The 22,540-nt window shown below is 36.6% G+C and overlaps 1 pseudogene; it reads left to right on the top strand.

Annotated features, from left to right (window-relative positions):
- LOC111147742 overlaps positions 1-19,415 on the top strand; it is a 58,208-nt pseudogene extending 38,793 nt beyond the window's left edge.
- Positions 19,416-22,540: the final 3,125 nt, after the last annotated feature.

The following is a 22,540-nucleotide window of genomic DNA, read 5'->3' as shown; positions in this document are numbered from 1 at the left end:
ATGTATTTGTGAACTGAGAAATGAACATGTATAAAAGGAAAATGATAACTCTGTTCTACTAAAGATAGTATGCTAATTTAAAATAACACCAGCCTAGGCCAAGTTAAATAGTTTCAAAACTGGTCCATGAAACAGCCTTTAAAGATCCTATAAAATTAATTTTTAAATAAATACTTCACAGGCTTCAGTCATAAATTTAAGAATTTTAAAATAATGTACTGTATTAGAAATGCAAAGGTGTATTTATTAAAGTATAATATTTGATAAGAAAATTTTACAACAGTTCATGTTAAATGGTTTAAAACAATAATTTATCATTATCTCTCATAGTTCTAAGGGTTACCTGGGCTCAAGTGAGTAATTCTCACTTGGAGTCTCTTATGGAATTGCACTCAGTTGGTAGCTGAGTCTAGAGGCAGCTAAAGATTCAACCTGATTAGATAGCCATGATGGGTGGATGTCAACTGGGAACACATCTGCAGCTGTCAGTTGGAGTGCCTTCATGTGGTCTTCTTTATGGCTTCAGCTTCTCACAGAATAGCACCTAATTTCCAAGAAAGTGTCCCAAGAGCAAACATTCTAAAAGACAAAAAATGAAAGTTGCCAGATTAATTAAGGGTTCTCCCCAGAACAGGTGCATCATCTTCCTTCCACTTTAACCCATTGGTCAAGCAGTTACAGGTCTAAATCTGGCTCAAGGGGACAGAGAAATAGACTCTACGTCTTGATGTAGCAGTAGAGAAGAGCATATTTGGGGTGCCTGGGTGACTCAGTCAGTTGAGCTTCCAACTCTTGGTTTCCTTGGTTTCGGTTCAGGTCATGATATCAAGGGTGTGGGATTGAGCCCCACAACAGTGCAGTCTGCTTGAGATTCTTTCGCCTCCTCCCTGTCCCTCTCCCTCTAGTCCTCTCCTTGCTCATGTTTTGTTTGATATTTTCATCTTCATTCAGTTCAAAATGTTTTCTATTTTCTTTTTTGATTTCTTATTTGATCTATAGGTTATGTAGAAGAGTCTTATTTTTTCCAAATATTTGAGGATCTCCGGTGTCTTTCTGTGTTTACTTCTCACTTAATTCTGTGGTCAGAAAATACAATTTGTATAATTTGAATTTTTAAAATTTATTGAATTTTGTTGTTTCATGGTGCAGAATATGTTGAATCTTAGTAAATTTCTCTATACATTTGAAAAGAATGACTGTGCTGTTATCTACTAGAATGTTACATACTTGTCAATTAAGTCAAGTTGATTAACAGTGCTGTTCTAGTCTTCTATATATTTTCTAATTATCTATTTCTATCAGTTAATGAAAGAGGGGTTAAAATATTTCTAAATATAATTATGGATTATCTATTTCTCATTGCAGTAATGTCCATTTTTGTTTTACGTATTTTGAAGTTTGTAGCTAGATACATAAACATTGAGGACTGTTATGTCCTCTTGATGAATTAATACTTCTTTATTCTTCATGATATTCCTTTCTCTGAAACCTATCGGAAATAATATAGTCAGTCTAGCTTTCTTTTGATTAGTCTTTGCATGATTTATCTTTTTCCATCCTTTTCTGTTCAACCCATTTGTGTCTTTGTATTTAAAGTGGGTTTTTTATAAGCCACAGGTAATTGGGTTTTGCTTTTTATCTGACAATCTCTGACTTTTAATTGGAATATTTAGACCATTTACATTTAATGATTATTGATATGGTTGGTTTTAAATCTACCATATTGCTATTTGTTTTCTATTTTTCACATATGCTGTTTGTTCCCTTTCTCCTCTTTCTCTTTTGAATTAACTAGGTTTTCTGTGGTTACATTTTATCTCCTTTGTTGCTTATTAGCTATATTTGTGTGTGTGTGTGTGTGTGTGTGTATGTGTGTGTGTGTGTGTGTTTTAGCGCCTGTTTATGGCTTATAGTATACATTTTTAATTTATCAGTTTACCTTTGACTACTATTGTACCTCTTCACATATAGTATGATAATTTTATAACAACATACTTTCATTTTTTGTATTCCTGTTTCAGTGCTATTGTTGATGCATATTTTTCTTATATATATGTTATAAACTCCAAAAAACATTATTGCTATTTTTGCTTAAGTCAATTTTTAAATATTAAGAAATGAAGTATTTTATATGTAGCCATATAGATATCATTTCTAGTGCTCTTTGTTTCTTTGCATAGATCCAACTTTCTATCTGCTATAATTTTTCTTCTACCAGAAGGACTTCTTTTACAAGTGTAAATCTGATTACATCACTCTTCCAGAGAAACTCTTCAATGGGTTCCAATCACACTTAATATCAAACCCAAAATTCTAACCGATGACTTACTGGATTCTCCATGGTCTGGTCCCAGGCTACCCTTCAGAGTTGAATTTTCCTCTCACTCATTTCTTAAGTCTTCTTCAGTCAAGCCCCCTGCCAAGTACAGGCTTCTCTCAAAACTTTTACCGTTGCTCTACCCTTTATCTGGGAGCTCTTTCCCAATTTATCACTTGTCTTGCTCTCTCATTCCATGGAAATCTCTCCTCTAACATCACGTCATCAGAAAGGACACACACAAATTTCATTTCTTATGCTTTATATCACTTTATTTCCCTTCAGAACACATAATACCACTTGAAATCATATTATGTTTTTGTTGATTATCTCTTAGCTCCATCATTAGACTTAGGCTCCATGAAGATAAGAATTTTGTTTTGTTCACTCGCATATCTCCAGTGCTTTGAACAGTGGTGCCTGACGCATAGAACTGGCTTAGAAAAAAGTTGCCCTTCAACAACTGCCTGAGTTGATTCTGATAACCATTATTCTCTTATATCAAACAAATTCTGAAAAAGAGGATTTAGAGTAGGCTGGATTCTGGAAAGAATTCAAGAATAATACACAAGTTTGGCAATCTTGAAATTGCAGTTCCTTTTCTATTAATCCAAATTAGCTAGCTTTTAATTTCAAAGCTACAATTAAGGTTCCACCTCAGGGCAATAGAGGGTAAAGAACAAAGGGCAAGAGAGCCTTTTTTCTTCTTAATTGCTCCTCATCCTCCCCAAGCCCTCAACATTTATTGAGCATACAAAGGCATTAGGAAGGAGGGAAAGGAGGAGAGGATGAAGTGCCAAACTTCCTTGGAAGAAGGAAGGAGCTGCCAACCTACCCCTACTCCCACCATCATAACCTGACAGCTTCAAACAAATTTGGGTTCAAGGATTTTGGAAGTGGATAAAATTTGTGAAGCTGCTCCATGTTTGAGAGGCTTGTTCAATTATTTTATACATTCAACTGGCTATGAATTATGACCCAGCTGAATGACCCAGCACCAATGTCTTCTGTACATGGTATCTATACCCATCATTTCTGTGCTCTGGATCCCCTGCTAAGACAAAGGGATATTATTTAGTGTTATATTATTAGTCTCTAATTCATATTTAATATTTTTGGCTTACACCATTCTCAGTCATCATTTTCTATGACTCATAGATATAAGTTTATGCTGCGTAAATTCTGTCTAATGCAAATAACTCCCTATTTTATTTTTTTTTTTCACCCACAAAAATATCCATACTTATAATCAGAGGGAAGACCATTACAAACTATTATGGTAGTAAATTTGGGGTAGGGTTCCATAAGCAAGAATTACTTCCCAAATTCCTTTTACTACATCATGCTTTCATAATTTATATGTTTCAGAAGTATTATGCAAAGTAACTGCAAGGAATAAAGATACCATTGGAATCCATTTTTTCCCTAAGCTCTAGGAATATTCATGATTACAATAAGAATTAGATATTTTGACTCCTCTAGTCTTTGTTTATACAGAAATTGTCTAAAACTAGTCCTGTACAATCCACAGTTCACTCATGAGATTACTTTGAAGATTAAAAAACAATGCATGTGAAGACTTTAACATATAATAACCATTAATAAATATTAAGTATTATTGATTAATAAATGATGGTTTTCCATGTACATAAACTTAACTTATGCAGAATATTACAAAGTAATTTTCGAGACACTCCTTCCAGTTTCACAAACCTAAATTACAAGGAATTGCTAGTCAAAACAGTATATGATTACTATGAAGGACAATAGGATAAAGTACCTTTTTTAGGTACAACAATAATTTTATTATTTTCTCAGTTTATTCTACAGTGAGAGATTAATAGAAATGTCTTTCATTCATCCAACAAATACTGAATGATCCTGAGCATCTAATATAGAGCAGGTGCTGGAGCATAGTAGCAAACAACACAAGCAGTTTCCCTGTTCCCATGGAGGTTGCACTCTATCATGAATGAAAAATATAAAGTGCATGACTTACAAATGTGATGAATACTAACAAGGAGAAATGCAAGCAAGTAACTGGCTCTTAAACTAAAGTCGATCTGGATCAAGAAAGGATTCTTTGAGGAAATGACATGACTTGCTATTTTACCTAGATACATAAAATTGCATGCCTTTTGAGATTTTTAAATACTAGGAACTGAAATTTCAAACTTACATTTATAATTGTACTAAAGTCATCTTATGCAGTAGTTAGATACGGCAGTTGCTATCTGATTATGGTTTATAATTAAAACTACCTTGGGAGGGGACGCCTGGGTGGCTCAGTGGGTTAAAGCCTCTGCCTTTGGCTCAGGTCATGATCCCAGGGTCCTAGGATCAAGCCCTGCTCACTCGCTCCGGGGCTCACTCGCTCCGGGCTCTCCGCTCCGCGGGGAGCCTGCTTCCTCCTCTTTCTCTGCCTGCCTCTCTGCCTACTTGTGATCTCTGTCTGTCAAATAAATAAATAAAATCTTTAAAAAAAAAAAACTCTCTTGGGAAAACTCCTTAAATTACTCCCCTAAAATTCAGTGCATATTGTAATATTACTATGCTATTGACAATATTGAATTTTAACTCAGCCCTGCGCTCCTAGAAAACAATGAAGGTTAAGAAATCCCCTGTTCCTTTGTGTTCCAGGAAATGGAAGGAGAAAGGTCCTTAAGAATTACAGATGGCCCATGGTTACCTAGAGGGAGACCAGACAATGTGCTTCCAAATTCCCATTCTTTGCTTTATAAATGATCAGCAGAACTGCCCATCCCACTGATCAATGTGAACAAAAGCTAACCAAACTTTGGTTAAACCCCTCTTCTTTCCCAAGTTCCTGAACTTGGGTTTACCGGCTTCTTGAGTCAGCACACAACCCTCCTCAAACAGGCTGGTCTCAGGGTAAAACATTCTCTGAACTACCATGAGATCATGCCACTCATCTACTTCTCCCCACCTAATTATTTCCAGCCTATTCCTCTCTATAAAATAAAACCAACTTTTTTTGTCCCACTTGTGAGAAGCTTGCCTTCCCCATCTCACAATAATCCCTTCAAATAATGTATTTACTAATCCAGATTTGTTTTTCATTTGACACTAAACACTGGACACCAATACAGTATCTTCAGTAAGTACAATACAACCAGGTTTTATACCAGCATTTGAAGAGATTAATGTTTTCTCAGTTGTTCAACAGATAAAATATTTTGTTGGTAATGGGGCACAAAAAGTACATGCTTCCGGACACTATAATCAAGAAAAGATCCTGGCATAATAAGAGCTCTGAGAGTACCTGAGACTGAAGTAACAGCACAGGCCAGTCTTCCGTTCCCTTCCACCCCCCAGTTCATGCCAAAATACATGCTCACTGAGTGGGATGACTGGTGGAAACCTCCCCAACCCCCAGAATTTTTTCTTCCTTTTCTTTTCTTCCCTTTCTCTTTTTTTCTTTTTTGGACTGCATACATATTGTTGAATTCAGATAAGTGAAATGCAAGTGGATTGTCTTTTCCATATTCTAAAACACTATGATAGAAAGGGAGACAAAAGAAAGAAAATGTAATGAAATCTCATCTATCAGGAACCCTTAGAGGATGTGTCACTCTGAAATGTTGAAGATTTTGTTCACTTAAATCTCTTTATAGAAATCTTTCTGAATCGTATTGCATATCTTATTGCTTTCTTCAACAAAGTACTCTGAATATAACTTAACCTTTTCTTAAATGATGTACAATCATCATTATTTGAAAATGAAATTCCACTCTAGTGTAACGTAATGATGCCTATCTGGCCTGCTGTGGTGCATAGGACTGTGTATTGCTGAACTTCTTATGTTCTTTTTCCTTCTTCTCTTTCTCCTCCCTCTCACCCCCCCCCCCCCTTCCTCTCTTCTTTCTTCTTCTTTTGTGGCTATTGTCTTCTTTCTGTTGCAAAAGGTCCAAGATTTTTTTTCACCTCTGTCATTTTATTTGCCTGTGAAAGGAACTCTTCCCCCTTTCAAATGCTGTTTTTTATATGCTTTAGATTTGGAAAGAGGTGGAGGAAAGAAAGAAATTTCCATACTTCTAGGACCTGTTCCAGAGTGTTCCAACTCTCAGGGAGGGCTCCAGGAGTTTTTCTATGTAAGAGACTATTTATCTATGAATAAATAGTGTAAACTTTGGCATTTTGATCTGGTTGTTCCCACCTTGGCTATGCAGAGCTCTCTTTATTTCCTGACTTCCAGCCATGTTCCAAATGTCAAAAAAAGTAAAATATGCAGAAAAGAACATCTTAGAAGAACATGGTGATGATAGGGTGAAAGCTGTTTTTTAGAGAATTTGAAACACCAGGCTGACAAATCATGTGAAATGATTTTATTTCCCGCTTAAGTAATACAATTTCCAAATCCATATTTTTTAATAGATAGAAAGATCTGGAAATATGATTTAATGGAAAATAACACCAGAGTTGGAGCAAAGTTCTTGGTTCAAAGTAAAGACCTGTCATGTATTAGCTGTGTAACCTTAAACAAGTGATTTATCTACACTAATTTTTAGTTTCTCAACCATAAAATAGGAGTAGGAATTCTTGCACTACACATAAGACAATGCTGCTATCAAGATCACAAGTAGTAATATTTTTAAAGTGGCTTATAAACTGCAGCAGTATTAAAAGTAAAGGGTTTACCTAGCTAACGCCATCTGTCATGGACCAAGTCAAGTATCTATTCACAGGTTTTCTGTGACTCAATCCTATCATATCCTCCATGGCAGTTTCCCTAAATTCCCTGATGATACAACCAGCTAGAGCGGCATTTCTCAAATATTATGTTAACATGTATTATGAAATGCAGATTCAGATTTGGAGGGCTGGGAATCAAATGGAGATTTTCTTAACAAGCTTCCAGATGCAAATGTAACCCACCTGGAGGCAGTTTTTTACTGGCCTCTAGTTTGCTAGAACTGCAAAACCCCAGCTTCACCCAGACCTATAGAAACAGAATCTACATTGAGCAAGATGACCTGGGATTTGCATGCACCTTAAAGTGTGAGAAGCACTTTCATAGCTTATAGTAGTGATTCTCAAAGTGAGAAATGAAAATTCTCAAACCCTCTTCTACCAGACTGCGGAAATCTCAGAGGGAAATGAGGAACAAACTACTGGAAACTGGAAGAAAGGCGATCTTTCTTATAGAGTGGCAAAGAACTTGCCTGAATTATGTTCTAGTGTTTTGTGAGGGGTAGAACTTTTGAGCAGTTGGACCTTAGTGGAGGAGATCTCTAAGCAAAATATTGAAGGTGCAACTTGGGTCCTCTTTACTGCTTTAGTAAAATTCAAAAAGGAGAGAGATAAATTGAAGAAGGAGGAAGGGAGTGTTAAATATATAGGAACCAAAATTGGAGATTTTAAACATTCTAAGCCTACTCATATTGCAAAAGAATAGAAAAGCTTGTTCTGAAGAAAATGCTAAGGGTGTGGCTGAGCAACCACTTGATGAAGAGATAATATATGTGACTCATGGATTTAACTGGTCACCTCAGCAGAAGCCAGGAATAGAGATGAGATTATACCAGCAGAGATATTACAAGTTTGGACCAAAGCGGGCAGAGAAAGTGGAAGGGAGTGAAGGAAGGCTGTCAGATCTCTTAGATTCTATAGGATGAAACCATAGAGCTATTGGGTTGTAAATGCTTTATCCTTCAAGAAAAGAGAAAAATGGCCCTAAAGGTGATTCAGAGATCATCAGGGTCACTAACTCAATTTCAGCAAGTAAGATGACCTCTGCCTAACATGCAGATGTGACTCCTGATTAGGATCCAGAAGTCAGGGCATCAAACTGGGGAGGATTATTTTTGAGATTTAAGATCTAATAGAATTTGCCCTATGAGGTTTTCGACTTGCTTGGGATCCATCATCCCTTCCTTCTTTTTCTCCTTTTTGGAAGGAGAATGTCTATCCTATGCCTGTCCCATCACCATACTTTGGAAGGACATAACTTGTCTGGTTTCACAGGTTCACAGTGAGAAAGAGGAATTTTGCCTCAAGATGAATCATACGTCACATCTCACCATATCTGATTTAGATGATATTTAGGTGAGACTTCAGACTGTAGAATTTGGAGTCAAAGCTGGAATGAGCTAAGACTCTGAGGGCTGTTGGGGTGGAATAAATATGTTTTTCATGTAATAACAATGTGACTTTTGGGGTACCAGGGGAAGAACACTATGCACTGAATTGTATCCCCCAAACTCATTTGTTGAAGTCAGCACTGTGACTGTATTTGGAGATAGGGTCTTTCAGAGGTACTTAGGATTAAATGAAGTCTTAAGAATGAGACCCTAATCTAATAGGATTTGTGGTAAGGAAAGAGATCCCCCCTCCACTTGTATGTGCACCAAGAAAAAACCATGTAAGAACATGATGAAAATTCAGCTGTCTGAAAACTAGGAAGAGAGCCCTTACCAGGAACTTTATCAGCCAACACCTTGATCCTGGACTTCCCAGTCTCCAGAATTATGAGAGGTAAATGTCTGTGTGTAAGCCATCCATTCTGTGGAATTTTATCATAGCAGCCTGAGCAGACTAAGACAGTAATCACAAAGAAAGGAGATATGATGAGATGTGAAGGGAATAGGGAAAGAAGAGAGTTCCAGAGGGAGGGAACAGCAGATGCAGAAACCTAGAGGTAGGAAGAAGCAAGGCACATTCCCAGAGACTAAAAAAAAGAGAATTTAGCTGGGTAGTGGGGCAGTGTGCAACATGATCAAATTTTCTTTTAAGATTTTATTTGTTTGTTTGTTTAAAAAGAATGGGTGTGTGTGAGGGAGTGGAGGGGCAGAGAGAGAGGGAGGAAGAGAATCTGAAGCAGACTCTGCTCTGAGCATGGTGCCAAGACAGGGCTTGATCCCACAGCCTCAAGATTGTGACTTGAGCTGAAATCGAATCAGACCCTCAACCAACTAAGGCTCATGATCAGGCTTTCCACATGATCATATTTTATAATTAGAAAAGAATGGGATAGAGGAGGGGAAAAGTGCAGGTAAACCAATAGGTTGTTTTAGTCCCAGTGAGATATAATGGTGGCTTAGGCTAGGGTGTTGATGTTGGTGGTGATAAAGCTGGAGAGAGGTGAATAGACTCAAGGGATACTGGGAAGGAAAACCAATAAGATTTAGTGGTGGATTAGACGTGGGGTAGAGAGAGAGGGATTGTCAAGGATGTACCCTGAATTTTTTACTTGTTCAACTGAATAAATGATGTTGTCTTTCACTGAGCATATAAGTTGTGTCTATTAAGATACAATTAACATATGAAAGATATATAAGTGAACTCTGACTATGTAAGTGCAAAGAAATGGAGGAGAAATGCTGTCATGAACTCACCAAATCAAAGGCTGCCGGAGCATAAGACCCAGAAACCAGACAGGATTCAAAATAGGTCCAGAAGCCCAGGAATCAGTGGTAATGGGTGTCTTTTGACAAGAATCATATGGCCAGAATACCCCTGACATTGCAAGAAACATGCCACCATAACCACACACAAATCCTCATCTTATCTTCATTTATATGCTCCATTTCAAATTTACACTCCAAGGTAGCAGTGTCTAATTCACTATGTCATATGCCTAAGTTTTGTCTTCCATGTGCAGGGGAAGAGAGGAACTGACATCTTCAAACTTGTTAGTGGGAGGTGGGGCACTTATCCTTCCCAAGATTATATTCACCAACGTCTGCCCCAATAGGAATGTGGTAAAATGCTAGAGAGTGGAAAAAAAAAAAATGTACACGATGGTCCATACCTTTGGCGGACCAACATTCACTCATATACTTCTTCCCAAAATTACACTTCCCAAAAGGCTGTTCCTCCTAACATAATCTATATGTTACTTATACCACAAAATATACTTCTTTTCCAAATGAAGATAATCTGAAGTCTCTCATTACTCTATCCAGTTACAAGTTTATGAACTCCAGGTAATGTCTCTTCCTCCTCTGGTTTCACTGTGATACATATTCTTTACCCTGAAAGCTAAATTTCAGGATTAGCCATCACTGATAAGCCATAAATATTTTATACTCTATTACAGAATATAGAGAAAAAAAAAACTTCACTAGACCAGTAGTTTTTGGTTGGAGAAATAAATGTGATCTTAAGAGATAGTCCTTTAATTTGAACCCCAAGGATTCTGTGACCAATTAGTCACCTGGCAAAGATGCTATAGCCACCCCCCATTTTACACCTTGCTGTCATTATAGTAATAGGCCCATCATTCCTCCAGTGGTAAGTAACCTGTCTGGCTTCTACCATTTTAGGGATTCACTGTTCCTACTGAAATCAGGAAACCCATTTCTATTTTAGCTTCTCCCACAGCCTCTAAAGAACAACCAGTACACCCCTTTTGTAATACGCCAGAGCTTCAATCACAGCAGATGTCTCAAAACCCTGTAAATGGAATGTCTTCTAGGACTGCTTGAGGAATGGATTTAATGAACAGGTGAACAGGACACCTATGATAAATCAAATCCAGTATTCCAATCTCCCAATTATTTGAATTATTTTCTCTACATTATTCTAAGACATTTCTGGCATCTCAAGTTCATTTGTAAGTCTAGTTTAGTGTTACCCAGGCCAGCTTCTTTCCATCACACAGTATCAGGAATTAGGAATCTCCTAAAAGTGAACTCATATCAATAATTATATTCAGCCTAATCTAAAATTGTTTCTCCATCTTTGGTCATATATGGTAAAATTCTATTATTATATATGTTCTCCAAATTACTGCTGATGTGAATTGGTAAAATCCTCCAATATTTTGATGTCTAAGCCTTCTCTTTCTGGATTTCACTTCTATAATGGATGTCCTGGGGCTTTCTGTGTTCTAACTCTGAATACAAGTCTGCAAATAATTCTAATTCCCTCTAGCAGCATGACTGCCTCATTTAAGGGAATAATGGTTTCATGTTGATTCCATAAACTCTATGTATCCTTCTAAAAAATCCCTCCCCCACTTTATTGTTGACTGAAGAAGACCAGTAATGCTTTCTATTATTTGTACTCAAAAAGATCTTATAAAATCAAAGAATTTATAACAATGAAGAAGAGTGTTACAGAAAAGCATGAAAGCCTCCTTGATCTTATGGGAAGGTAATCTGGAAGTTCATGCTATACAATGACCAAAAAGTAGTTAAATTGTCATCTTTGGTCACTTGCACTCTGGTACCCAATAGGGATAAAACCTGGGGGGACATTGCTGTCACCCATGAAGGATTTGACCAGGTCAGTGACCATGGGTAGAAGTTAGTGTTTCTAATAGCATTAGAAATCTTAAAAAAGAGATAATTAAATTCAAATACCTAAATGTTTGGCTCATGGTATGAACTAAAACCTGGGAATGTCTAGTGACTATTCTGGAAGTGACTGTTCCAGTTCTGACTAAAAGAACCCTACATCTTGGGGCGCCTGGGTGGCTCAGTGGATTAAGCCTCTTCCTTCGCCTCTGGTCATGATCCCAGTGTCCTGGGATCAAGCCCCACATCAGGCTCTGCTCAGCAGGAAGCCTGCTTCCTCCTCTCTCTCTCTGCCAGCCTCTCTGCCTACTTGTGATCTCTCTCTCTCTGTCAAGTAAATAAATGAAATCTTAAAAAAAAAAAGAAAAAAGAACTTTTCATTTCTGGCAAAATCAGACTTTCATCAATCCCAGCATGAATTATTTTGGGCTTGTCACAGATTAATGTCCTTCTATCTAGTTCTCACATGAAAATAAGATTGTGAACAAGTGGTAGCAAAAGAATTCGGATGAGGGCATAGGGAAAGCCCCCTCCCAAATAAGTACCCTTGTCTTCAAAAGCAATTCTTACTTTCCTGACTGGTTAGGCTTGGGAAATCAATAAGAACAGAGGACATTTTGTAGGCCCCAGAGCCACAGAGGATCATAAACATCTTGTAGGAGGAATATTCTGGCCAGAACACCAGAACCACTACAGCAGAATACCATTATTGCCATCAAAGCTTGGAATAAACAAGACATCTTTGCCTTTCAATCTGTTACTTGAGAGGTAGAGAAGCAATACGAAAAGCTTTGACCAGGTGCTATGAACTGGTTGCCTTGACATTGGAGAGGATAAAGACCAGCTTGTTCTAGATTCAGTAGTGAAAAGTTGAGAATTTCCCCTTCTCAGGACTGAGGAGTCTCACCAAAACTGGAAAGGCAATGTTGGAAGGAGGAGAGTCTAAGAAGAGAGGCACATGGCAATTAGAGATATGTTGAGATTAAAATGTTTTGAGATATAATGAAAAAAGAAGTAGGGAACTACATCTACAGATCTAAAACTGTGAGAGGCCTGGACAGAAGTGTTAATTTGAAAATATCTTGTATATTGGGGTGCCTGAGTGATTCAGTCAGATAAGTGTCTGCCTTTGGCTCAGGTCATGATCTCAGGGTCCCAGGGTCAAGCCCTGAGTCAGGCTCCCTACTTAGCAGGAGGTCTACTTCTCCCTTTCCCTCTGCCCTTCCCTCCACCCCGATCATGCTCCCCGCCCCACCCTCGCCAACTCATGTGCACACGTATGTACTCTCTCTCTCTCAAATAAATAAAAATCTTTAAAAAATATATCTTGCATATGTATGTAAGAATGAAGCAATGATTCTGAATGACATGTGTTGGGAAGACAGTGAAGATTAAGAGGACATGAGGTTCCAGCAGTCCCTTAAGGACATGCCTACATTTAAAGGTTAAGAAGAGGATGAATAAGCAAGAAACAAAGAATTGATCTGAGGTGTTGAAAACCGAGAGATGGTTATATCACAGAAATCAAGGGAAGAATGTTTCAAAAGCAGGGAATGATTAAGATCAGTGAATACCACTGAGAAGTGAAGTCAAATGAAAATTTAAAATTATTTCAGGAACTTATGATGTGGAGGACATCGGTGACCTTCATTAGAGCTTGTTTTCATGGAGTGACGAGGCTAGAAGCCAGACTGGAGTAGGTTGAGCAATGAGTGGGAGGTGAGGAATTGTAGACAGCTGGTGTCATTAACAACTACTTGAAGAAATGTGGCTGCAGAGAGAGAGGACAGGGTAGTACCTGAAGGGAGGGGATGGTTTCTTTTTTTTGTGGAGTCTTTTGGGTCTGTTTAGTTGAAGAAAATTAATTGTACCTGTTTTTTACATTTTTTAAAATTTTTTATATTTTATTTTATTTTTATTTCCCTGTTCCAAAATTCATTGTTTATGCACCATACCCAGTGCTCCATGCAATACGTGCCCTCCACAATACCCACCACCAGCCTCACCCAACACCTCCCTCCCAAAACCCTCAGTTTGTCTCTCGTATTTATTGTATTTGAAATCAAAAAGGAAGAATGTAGAAGGCAAGATCAAATACACACAAGAGAAAAACCAATAATAAATAGTGTAATGTTACGAAGAAAGTGAAAGGCTTTGAAGTACAAAGCTCAGGGGGTGGGTTAGTCTCAGGCAGGAGGGGATAGTCCCTCTAACGTAATGAGATGAGAGACCCCGTGCAGAACTGTGTATTTTGTGTTTGAAATGGGAACGATGAGGGGGTTCTCAAAAGCTGGCTGCTATTTTCTCTGTAAAGGAAGAAAAGCATCTGCAGAGCATGGAGGTGCTAGAGTTGAGTGTTTCGCCTCCACATTATTGACATTTTGGACCAGATCATTCTATAGTATATAGATCTTTCCTGTGTATTAGGGGATGTTGTACAGAACCACCTCACCCCTGCCCTTCCAGCTGTGACAATCAAAACTGTCTTCAGACATTGCCCAAGGTCCCCTAGGGGCTGGGATTGGGAATTACTGGGCTAGAGAGCATAGAAGAAAAAGGAGAAGGTCTGAAAGTGTTGTGTAGGGTGGAGAGTAAATTGACCAAATAGATGTGGGAGGCTTGAAAGCCAGTCCTTCAGGCCCACCTGAAGTTGGATATGGATTCTGGTGCAATCAATCCACCACCCTGTGCTTTTTCTACCAAGACCTGGCAGCTGGGGCACAGACACTGAAAAAATAGATGTTTGCATTCCCCAGGGATTGAGGTTTTTGCCAGAGAAATGTGATGAAAAGACAGAGGGAAAAAAGGTTTAGGGTATTGGCAACATATTTATTGAAATTATGAATCACAGAATCTAAGCAGGTTGGGGGGGCAAAGGGCAAGTGAAAAAATTAACTTTTTATAGAAGAATGTTGTAGGGGCACCTAGGTTGCTCAGTCAGTTAAGCGTCTGCCTTTAGCTCAGGTCATAACTGCAGGGTCCTGGGATCGAGCCCCAGGAGGGTGGCTCCCTACTCATTGGGGACCCTGCTTCTCCCCCCCCGCCCCCCATTCATTCTCTCTCTCTCTCTCTCAAATAAATAAAAACTTTTTTAAAAAAAAAGAATGTAATAAGTTTAGGAGCTAGAAATGAAGTTTTGGCCTAAACATCTTTGAGATACACAGACACACAGATGCACACGCACACACACACCCCACACATTTATTTCAAAAACAGTGTTACATCATCACATCTTCCTGTACTAAATGAAGGAAATGAGAATAAATAAAAATAATAAGTTCCATTTACTTTGTATACCAATTTCAGCACATTGTTTCTCCTGAACTAGATCTGAAAGCTGCTGCAATTGTCCATTTGCATTTCAAATTTCCAAGTCCCTTATTTTGCTACAGGTAATACATAAAACAGGGAGGCACTAAGGAAATGACAAAGGACTCTGTCTTTACTTAAGATTGGTCACCAAAATTTCTTGAAAGGCTGTTGTAGAGCAGTGCCCAGAATTACATATTTATTCTTTAGATATTATCAGTAACAAGGAAGATGGAAATTAACAACAAAATGTACTTTGAGAGGTGGAAAGAACCAATAAGCCAGTTTCTTTTAACTGTAGATAGCATGAGAGTGGTAAGACAAAACAAAACAACAGCAGCCAAAAAAAAAAAAAAAAAAAAAATCCAGCAACCCTGTTTAACTTTTTATTTTTTAAAATTATTTTTATTAACATACAATGTATTATTTGCCCCAGGAGTACAGGTCTGTGAATCATTAGGCTTAAACATTTCACAGCACTCACCATAGCCCATACCCTCCCCAATGTCCATAACCCAGCCACCCTATCCCTACCCCACCACTGCCCAGCAAACCTCAGTTTGTTTAGTGAGATTAAGAGTCTCCTATGGTTTGTCTCCCTCCAGATCCCATCTTGTTTCATTTTTTTCCTTCTCTACCCTCCATAACCCCCCGTCCTGCCTCTCAAATTCTTCATATCAGGGAGATCATATGATAATTATTTTCTCTGATTGACTCATTTCACTCAGCATAATACCCTCTAGGTCTACCCGCGTCGTTGCAAATGGCAAGAGTTCACTTCTTTTGATGGCTGCGTAGTATTCCATTGCATATATATACCACATCTTCTTTATCCATTCATCTAGCAACCCTGTTTTAAATTGAACTAAAAACTTCCAAACAAAGAGGAAAGAAAATCATAACCCTAACTAGAAAGTAACTACATCCAATCAACCAGATGGGGTTTGGAGAATTTCAGTCTCCGAAGAAGAGCGGAAGAAGCAGCATAGCATAGCCAATGCTGAGGAAAGTCCTCTCTGGCTCGTTCAGATAATTATTTCCACAGAATTTCCAAATTTCTGTAGCTTGAAAAAGAAAATTGCACCTGAATGTCTAGCTGTTTTACAGTTCTATTCTAAAAATTTTTGCCTTTATGTGTGTGTTTTGATGACAAGGAAGATATAAAATATATTAAATACGATTGTCTATGAGGAGAGAAGAGTTGGCTTCTTTTTTTCCTTCATTTTTCCCCAAATTTTTACAAAAACACGTCTCTGTACTAAAATAAAAGTTACCGCATTTTTAATGATTTGGCATCAAGAGAAAGTAAAGAAATAAGTGGTGAGCATAAACAGAAAACTGTAGTGACTAGAAAGAGAGAATCAGTGATAAAACCTTTTTCATTTCCCATTTATTTCCATGTTTTTAAGTGAGAAAATTTAGAGCTTTAACAAAAGCATTACACATCTGCCCTCAAGGTCAAGTGGGAAAGACAGATATTACCCACCATAAATACAGTTTTTAAAGGCAGGACAGAGGAGCAGGGAGGCAAAACAGGAAAAAAAAAAAAAGCTTATTTGAACATACTGAAAGAGAGAGCACAATTCTGCTATCTTATGAGCTATGTACAAACACACTGTTACTATAAGAAATTTCAGTTTTCTTCTTTTTGTTGGTCTATATCTCCTGAATTTTGTACAGTAAATATGTATTATATTTGTGATAAGAATACAAAATTTTACAAATACAAAAGGAAAAAGCAATTGAAGAGAAAAAAGGTAAGTTTAATGGGAGTATGAATACCAGAAGAAGTGAGAAAAAAATAAAAAATTTCTCAGGATGTCCTGGTTTTTATTATTATCTTGAAGGCATCCAGGATAATGGTTTTATTTTGGTAGGATTAACTGAACATGGAGGAGTCATATATAGATTTTGCTATTAATTTGATAATACATCCTATTAAATATCCATAATTTCTTTACTAAATAGAATAGTCAATTCTTCAAAATACTTTTCATTTAAAGATATTAGTGATGACAGGTGGGTAGATAGAATAGATAGATACAAATTCTATCTATCTGGTCGTCCCAGTGATTATTGTACTAGAATTGTGATACTAGGTTCTCTAAGTATTTAATAATAATTAACTAACATTAATAAATAATACTATTATATTAACAATTAAAATTATTTTACTACACATAATATTTTATTGAATTTAAATCATATAATTTAATATTGAATTGATCATAACAGATATTTAACTAATATGACATAATTAATATTATTATTAACAGTTGTTATAATACCTTATAGTTTTCTATATGCATACAATATATTTTTTCTGATATGCATGCAATATATAATTTGATCTTCACAACAACCCTTTCAATTAGGAGTCCTCACAATTTTACAGAAGAAATTGAGGCTAAATGTTTAAATAAGCCACAGAAATGAGAGCTAGTTTTAAAAATAGGTCTTCTGATTCTTAATCTAACTCTGTTGCTCCTACATCATTTTGCTTCATTTAAGCTGCCTACTCTGAGCCAGTTAACTTCTCTTGGAAACATTTTGTTCACTACAGTGCCGTGAAGTACAGTTAACTTAATAGTAATTTTCCACACATCAAAAAATATGAATGTTATTCCTTGTCTACGTTTTACTTAATAGGAAAGAGTGTGGAGTATAGAAGTGATTCATAACTTAAAAACATTCCCTTGGTTTGACTACTCAATAAAAGTATGTGTTTCTCAAGCTGAGAAATTCTAGCATTTTCCTCTGTGGTCTTAAAAATGCTTCTTGACTTTATACTCTCTACTTACTACTTTTCAAACTTCAATATTTAACAATACTATTTAGTATGATGTCAACTTCATTTGTTTTATTATTTAATTAATTAATTTTATTTATTTATTTTGCTTAAGGCATTGCATGGTTCTTGAAAAAGATCTTTTGCAAGCTTGTTCTGAAAGGAAAACATCCTTTCTATAACAACTTTATTCAAATATAATTCACATACCATAAAAATCACCCAATTAGAGCATACAATTCAATATCTTTTAACATATTCACAGAGCCATGTGACTGTCATGACAATTTAATTTTAGAGCATTTTTATCATCCCCCAAAAGAAATCTTGTACCCTTTAGTGGTGACCTTCCACTCCCCAGGACCTCAGCTCAAGACAATCACTAATTTACTTTCTTTCCCTATAGATTACCTATTTTAGACATTTCTATAAATGGAACCATAGCATATGTGGTCTTTTGTGACTGCAGTCTTTAACTTAGCATAAAATTTTCAAGGTTCTTCCATGTTTCAGTTTGTGTCAGTACTTCATTCCTTTTCACTGCTAAATCATATTTCATTATATGGATATACCATATTTATCAGTTGATGGACATTCATGTTGCTTCCATCCTTTACTATTATAAATAATGCTGCTATGTATTATGAGTAGTGCTATTATGAACAGTCATGGACAGATTTTCATGTACACAGATATTTTCACTTCTCTTGGGTATATACTTAGTGCTGGAATTGTTGGTAACTCTGTATTTACCCTTTTAAAAGACTTCCAGACTATTTTCCAAAGCAACTGCACCATTTTACATTGCCCCTCCTCCTCAGCCATGTATGTGAATTTAAAACACTTTTTCAAGGAGAGGGAAATGATGATGCTACATATAATTGATAAAATACACTTAATGGAACATTATATATAGCCTATTAGTTAATTGAAAAGTTTCAGAAATTTACATTTCCTAACTTTCTTCTTATAGAAATATATTCTACCTTATGAACACCTATGGAATAAAAGAAGTTAGCTCTAGCATTACTTAAGTAAACTAAATTCCTTATAATGTCTACCTACTTTTAAGAATATTGAAATTAAATTCTTGATAGATATATATGTGGATTTCAATATTAAAAATATAAAATGGGCTTTCTTTGTCTCATCTACTGCGAGAATAAAGACCATTCTCAGCAGTTAGACTATTGACATTCCAGAAAATGTTGACATCACTCTGAAGGGATGCACTGTTATTGTGAAGGGCCCCCGGAGAAACTCTGCAAAGGGACTGCAGTCAAATCAATGTAGAATTCAGTCTCCTGGGAAAGGTAAAGAAGAGGCTCCAAGTTGACAAACGTGGGAAATAGAAAAGACCTGGCTACTGTTTGAACTATCTGTAGTCATATACAGAAGATGGTCAAGGGTGTTACACCGGGCTTCCATTACAAGATGAGGTTTGTGTGTGCTCACTTCTGCATCAATGTTGTTATTCAGGAGAACGGTTCTCTTGTTGCAATCCAAAATTTCTTGGGTGAAAAATATATCCACAGGATTTGGATGAGGCCAGGTGTTGCTTGTTCAGTATCTCAGGCCCAGAAAGATGAGTTAATGCTTGAAGGAAAATGACATTGTACTTGTATCAAACTCAGCTGCTTTGATTCAGCAAGCCACAACAGTGAAAAACAAGGATATCAGAAAATTTTTGGATAGTGTCTATGTTTCTGAAAAATGAACAGTTCAACAGGCTGAGGAATAAGATCTAAGTTGTCCAGGTATGGAAACAGCAAGATGCCGGGTGATTTTTCAGACTTATTTGTGATATTTTAAAGATGCAATAACAGCTGTATTGAATTGGGGCTTTTTCTTAAACCAATATTCTTTCCAACTATTTGGCAAGTAAACCATTCAGAAGTAAATTGTAGTGTGCCAAGAACAGTAACAGAAAGAATAGAACAGGAGTTTTTTCTAGTAAAGCTTCATGGGAGAAGTGGGTTTTTTTTTCTTGTTTTGTGTGCGTGTGTGTGTGTGTGTGTGTGTGTGTGTGTGTGTGTGTTTTGTTTTTTGTTTTGTTTTGTTTTGTTTTGCTTTGTTTTTTGAAGGAATGTTAAGGGTATTTCAGCAAGAGGAATATGGTATGAGCAACAGGCCACACTATGCGGCTGTCCACCATTGGATGTAGAACTTTTGGGGGCAGTCCTGAAGGTGTCTAACTTTGCAGAGGCGTGGATTTGAATATTTGTGAGGTCAGTGTTCTTGAGTCACTTCTCTGGATACCAGTAACTTTTTGTGAAAAAGCAGCTGAGGAGTGGAACAAAGTGATAAGCCTCAGTACGTTTAATTTGTGTTTAGGATAAACATGGTTGTTGTGTCCAAGATCCTCTTAATCTTACTTTCCAACCTACCCTACCCTAGCTCAGCCCATATGCTAGTCCTTGATATTTTTAGAAACTGATAAACTTTCCACAATTTCCTAATTCCATGTGTCACGTTTTAAATATGTTACCCTGCTAGAGTAACTTAGCAGGGTTCCCCTCCCTCACCCCTACTTCCTACAGTTTTCCGTATCTCATTTGAAGGAAACTCCAACCTTCCAATTTCTCAGGCAAAATACAACATTCAAACTTGATTTTTCTTATACACTACACATTCAACCCATCAAAAGAGTGCATGTTCTGTCTTCACGGTAAGGTATGTTTAAAGACTTAAAGAAATTAACAAAAAGAGCAACCACATGGAATATAGCGAAAGACTTTGATTTAAAATGAACCAACTGGATTTTTTATTTTAAGGAGGTAATCTTGGGTTTGATGATAATGCTTAATTTTTAAGAAATCTGAATGAAATGGCCAACTATAGTTTGCTTTGAAATAATTTGAAGTGGGGTTGGGGAAGACACTGGATGAGATTCTAAGTGAAACGGATTACCTATAAATTGGTATTTGCTGAAACTGGCAAAAATAAAGACTATAAAATGGATGGCAAGTTCAAGCATTTGATATTTTGTTTCTTCATTACTGTTCAAGCTATGATAGTATCATAACAGTGGAAGGCCTATATCCATTTAATATTTGGGAGAAACTGGAAAACTTAACAATCTCAATGGATGTTCAAAAACTATTTATAATCTAAGAGCGAGATGAAGCATCTCAAACTCAACACATTTTAAGCTTAGTAATTTGTAGAAACCCTATCTGCCAGTTCCAGACCATTAAGTCTAATAGATATATGGGTCACTGGTTTGGAATTCTTCCCTTCACTTTTCTTATGTTAATTTCAACATGTCCCTCTCATTCCCATAGTCACGACCAGTGTTAATTGTACTAAACAAATAGACTACCAATTACACATTCAGTAGATGCAATTTGTTCAACCTGCAACACAGATCTGCTTTTACCTTAGCCCATAATGAATCTATATATTGCAGATGAGTGTTCCAAGTGAACTTGAAAAGTAAGTTCAATGGACAAAGAACCATAGGTGAATTCCTATCCATTTACAGAAACCCAGGGCTAAGACAAAGTTCTGCCTTGAAGGACAATATGAAGGTCTGAATATGTAGTGCAAATAGTGCAATTATTTTGCAATGAAATTGGGAAGCCAAGTACTGTCATGTCATAGTTGTAGATCATTCCTTCAAAACAGGAACAGGCACATGTGGTTTCATTTCATTTTACTTCATGAAAAAATTTTCAGTTAGGCAGAATAATGTCTTATAATTTTTCTAACTTTATTTGGTTTTTCTGGAAAAGTGTATGATCTTTTATGGGACAGAGAATGAAGAGTGAAACTTTTTAAAGAAAAAGTGATTTCTTTTAAAAATGTATGTAATGAATTTAAACTAAGAAAACATTTTATATTTTTCTCTGGCCAGAGAAAGAAACTTTTTCTTTTCATTTCACTCAGTTGAAATAATATACTCACCTCAAGTCATAAAATTCAAATGTTTCAGATATAAGGGCTCCTAAAAGTCATTGTTGACATTCCAAGCCCAGTTTTTTTGCCCTGAATCTTTGGTTTCCTGATTCTTCAAACACTGAACAGTAATATCATTCTCCTCACTTAGAGACTTTGCCATCATTCACATTGTCTAAAGGCATAAAGAACTATAAAGTTGGTTAGTTGGCAAAGTTTTTTGTCCTATTTATATAAAGAGTGGAGACACTTGTAGGACCCACTGCCTACCAAACCTGAGACCATTCCCCCAATGCCTCTGATCGATATTACTTAAATAGAGGACAGAAGTTGAAAAGTGACAACCAAGTGAAGAACCACATAATCCTAAAATTCTTGCTTACCACACTTTTCCGGCTCTTCCTTTTAAGAATCCTCTGTTTGTGACTACCCCAGAAATTAATTTCTTTTATAAGGAAAGAGAAAAATTGAATTAAATTTCTCAAATGCCTATTGTGCCAATTTCTACAAATTACTAAGATACATATATCACAAAATGATATAGATTAGTTATATCATTTAATCTAAGAGCCATAGCAATGTTACCGATGAAGAATGAGACATGTAGAAGATAGGCAACTTATCACGCATGGTCACACAGCCAAGGACAGGCATGTCCTCTATAATAAATCACTCTCTCATTCCAACTTTTGCCCATTTAACTCAGAAAAATCTCCAACTTATCTTTTTCAGTCCTTTTGTTAATCACGTCAAAACAAAACAAAAACAAAAACATCATAAAAGTAATTCTTGTAAGTCTTAAAACCAGAAGAAAGCTTCACGTAATGAAAGAAAACTCTACCTAAGAACTTCCACAAACTTACTTTCCGACCTTGAAAGTAGGTTTAGAATCTTTCTGAAAAAATCATTCTATCTCCCTTTCTTTCAAATAAATGTTTGTCCTCAAGCTCCAACATTCAAGATAAATAA

This window comes from Enhydra lutris, unplaced genomic scaffold (genome assembly GCF_002288905.1).
Source record: "Enhydra lutris kenyoni isolate GAN:26980312 unplaced genomic scaffold, ASM228890v2 scaffoldscaffold17, whole genome shotgun sequence".
In the NCBI taxonomy this organism is placed as follows: Eukaryota; Metazoa; Chordata; class Mammalia; order Carnivora; family Mustelidae; genus Enhydra; species Enhydra lutris.
This window is presented reverse-complemented; position numbering and strand designations above follow the sequence as displayed.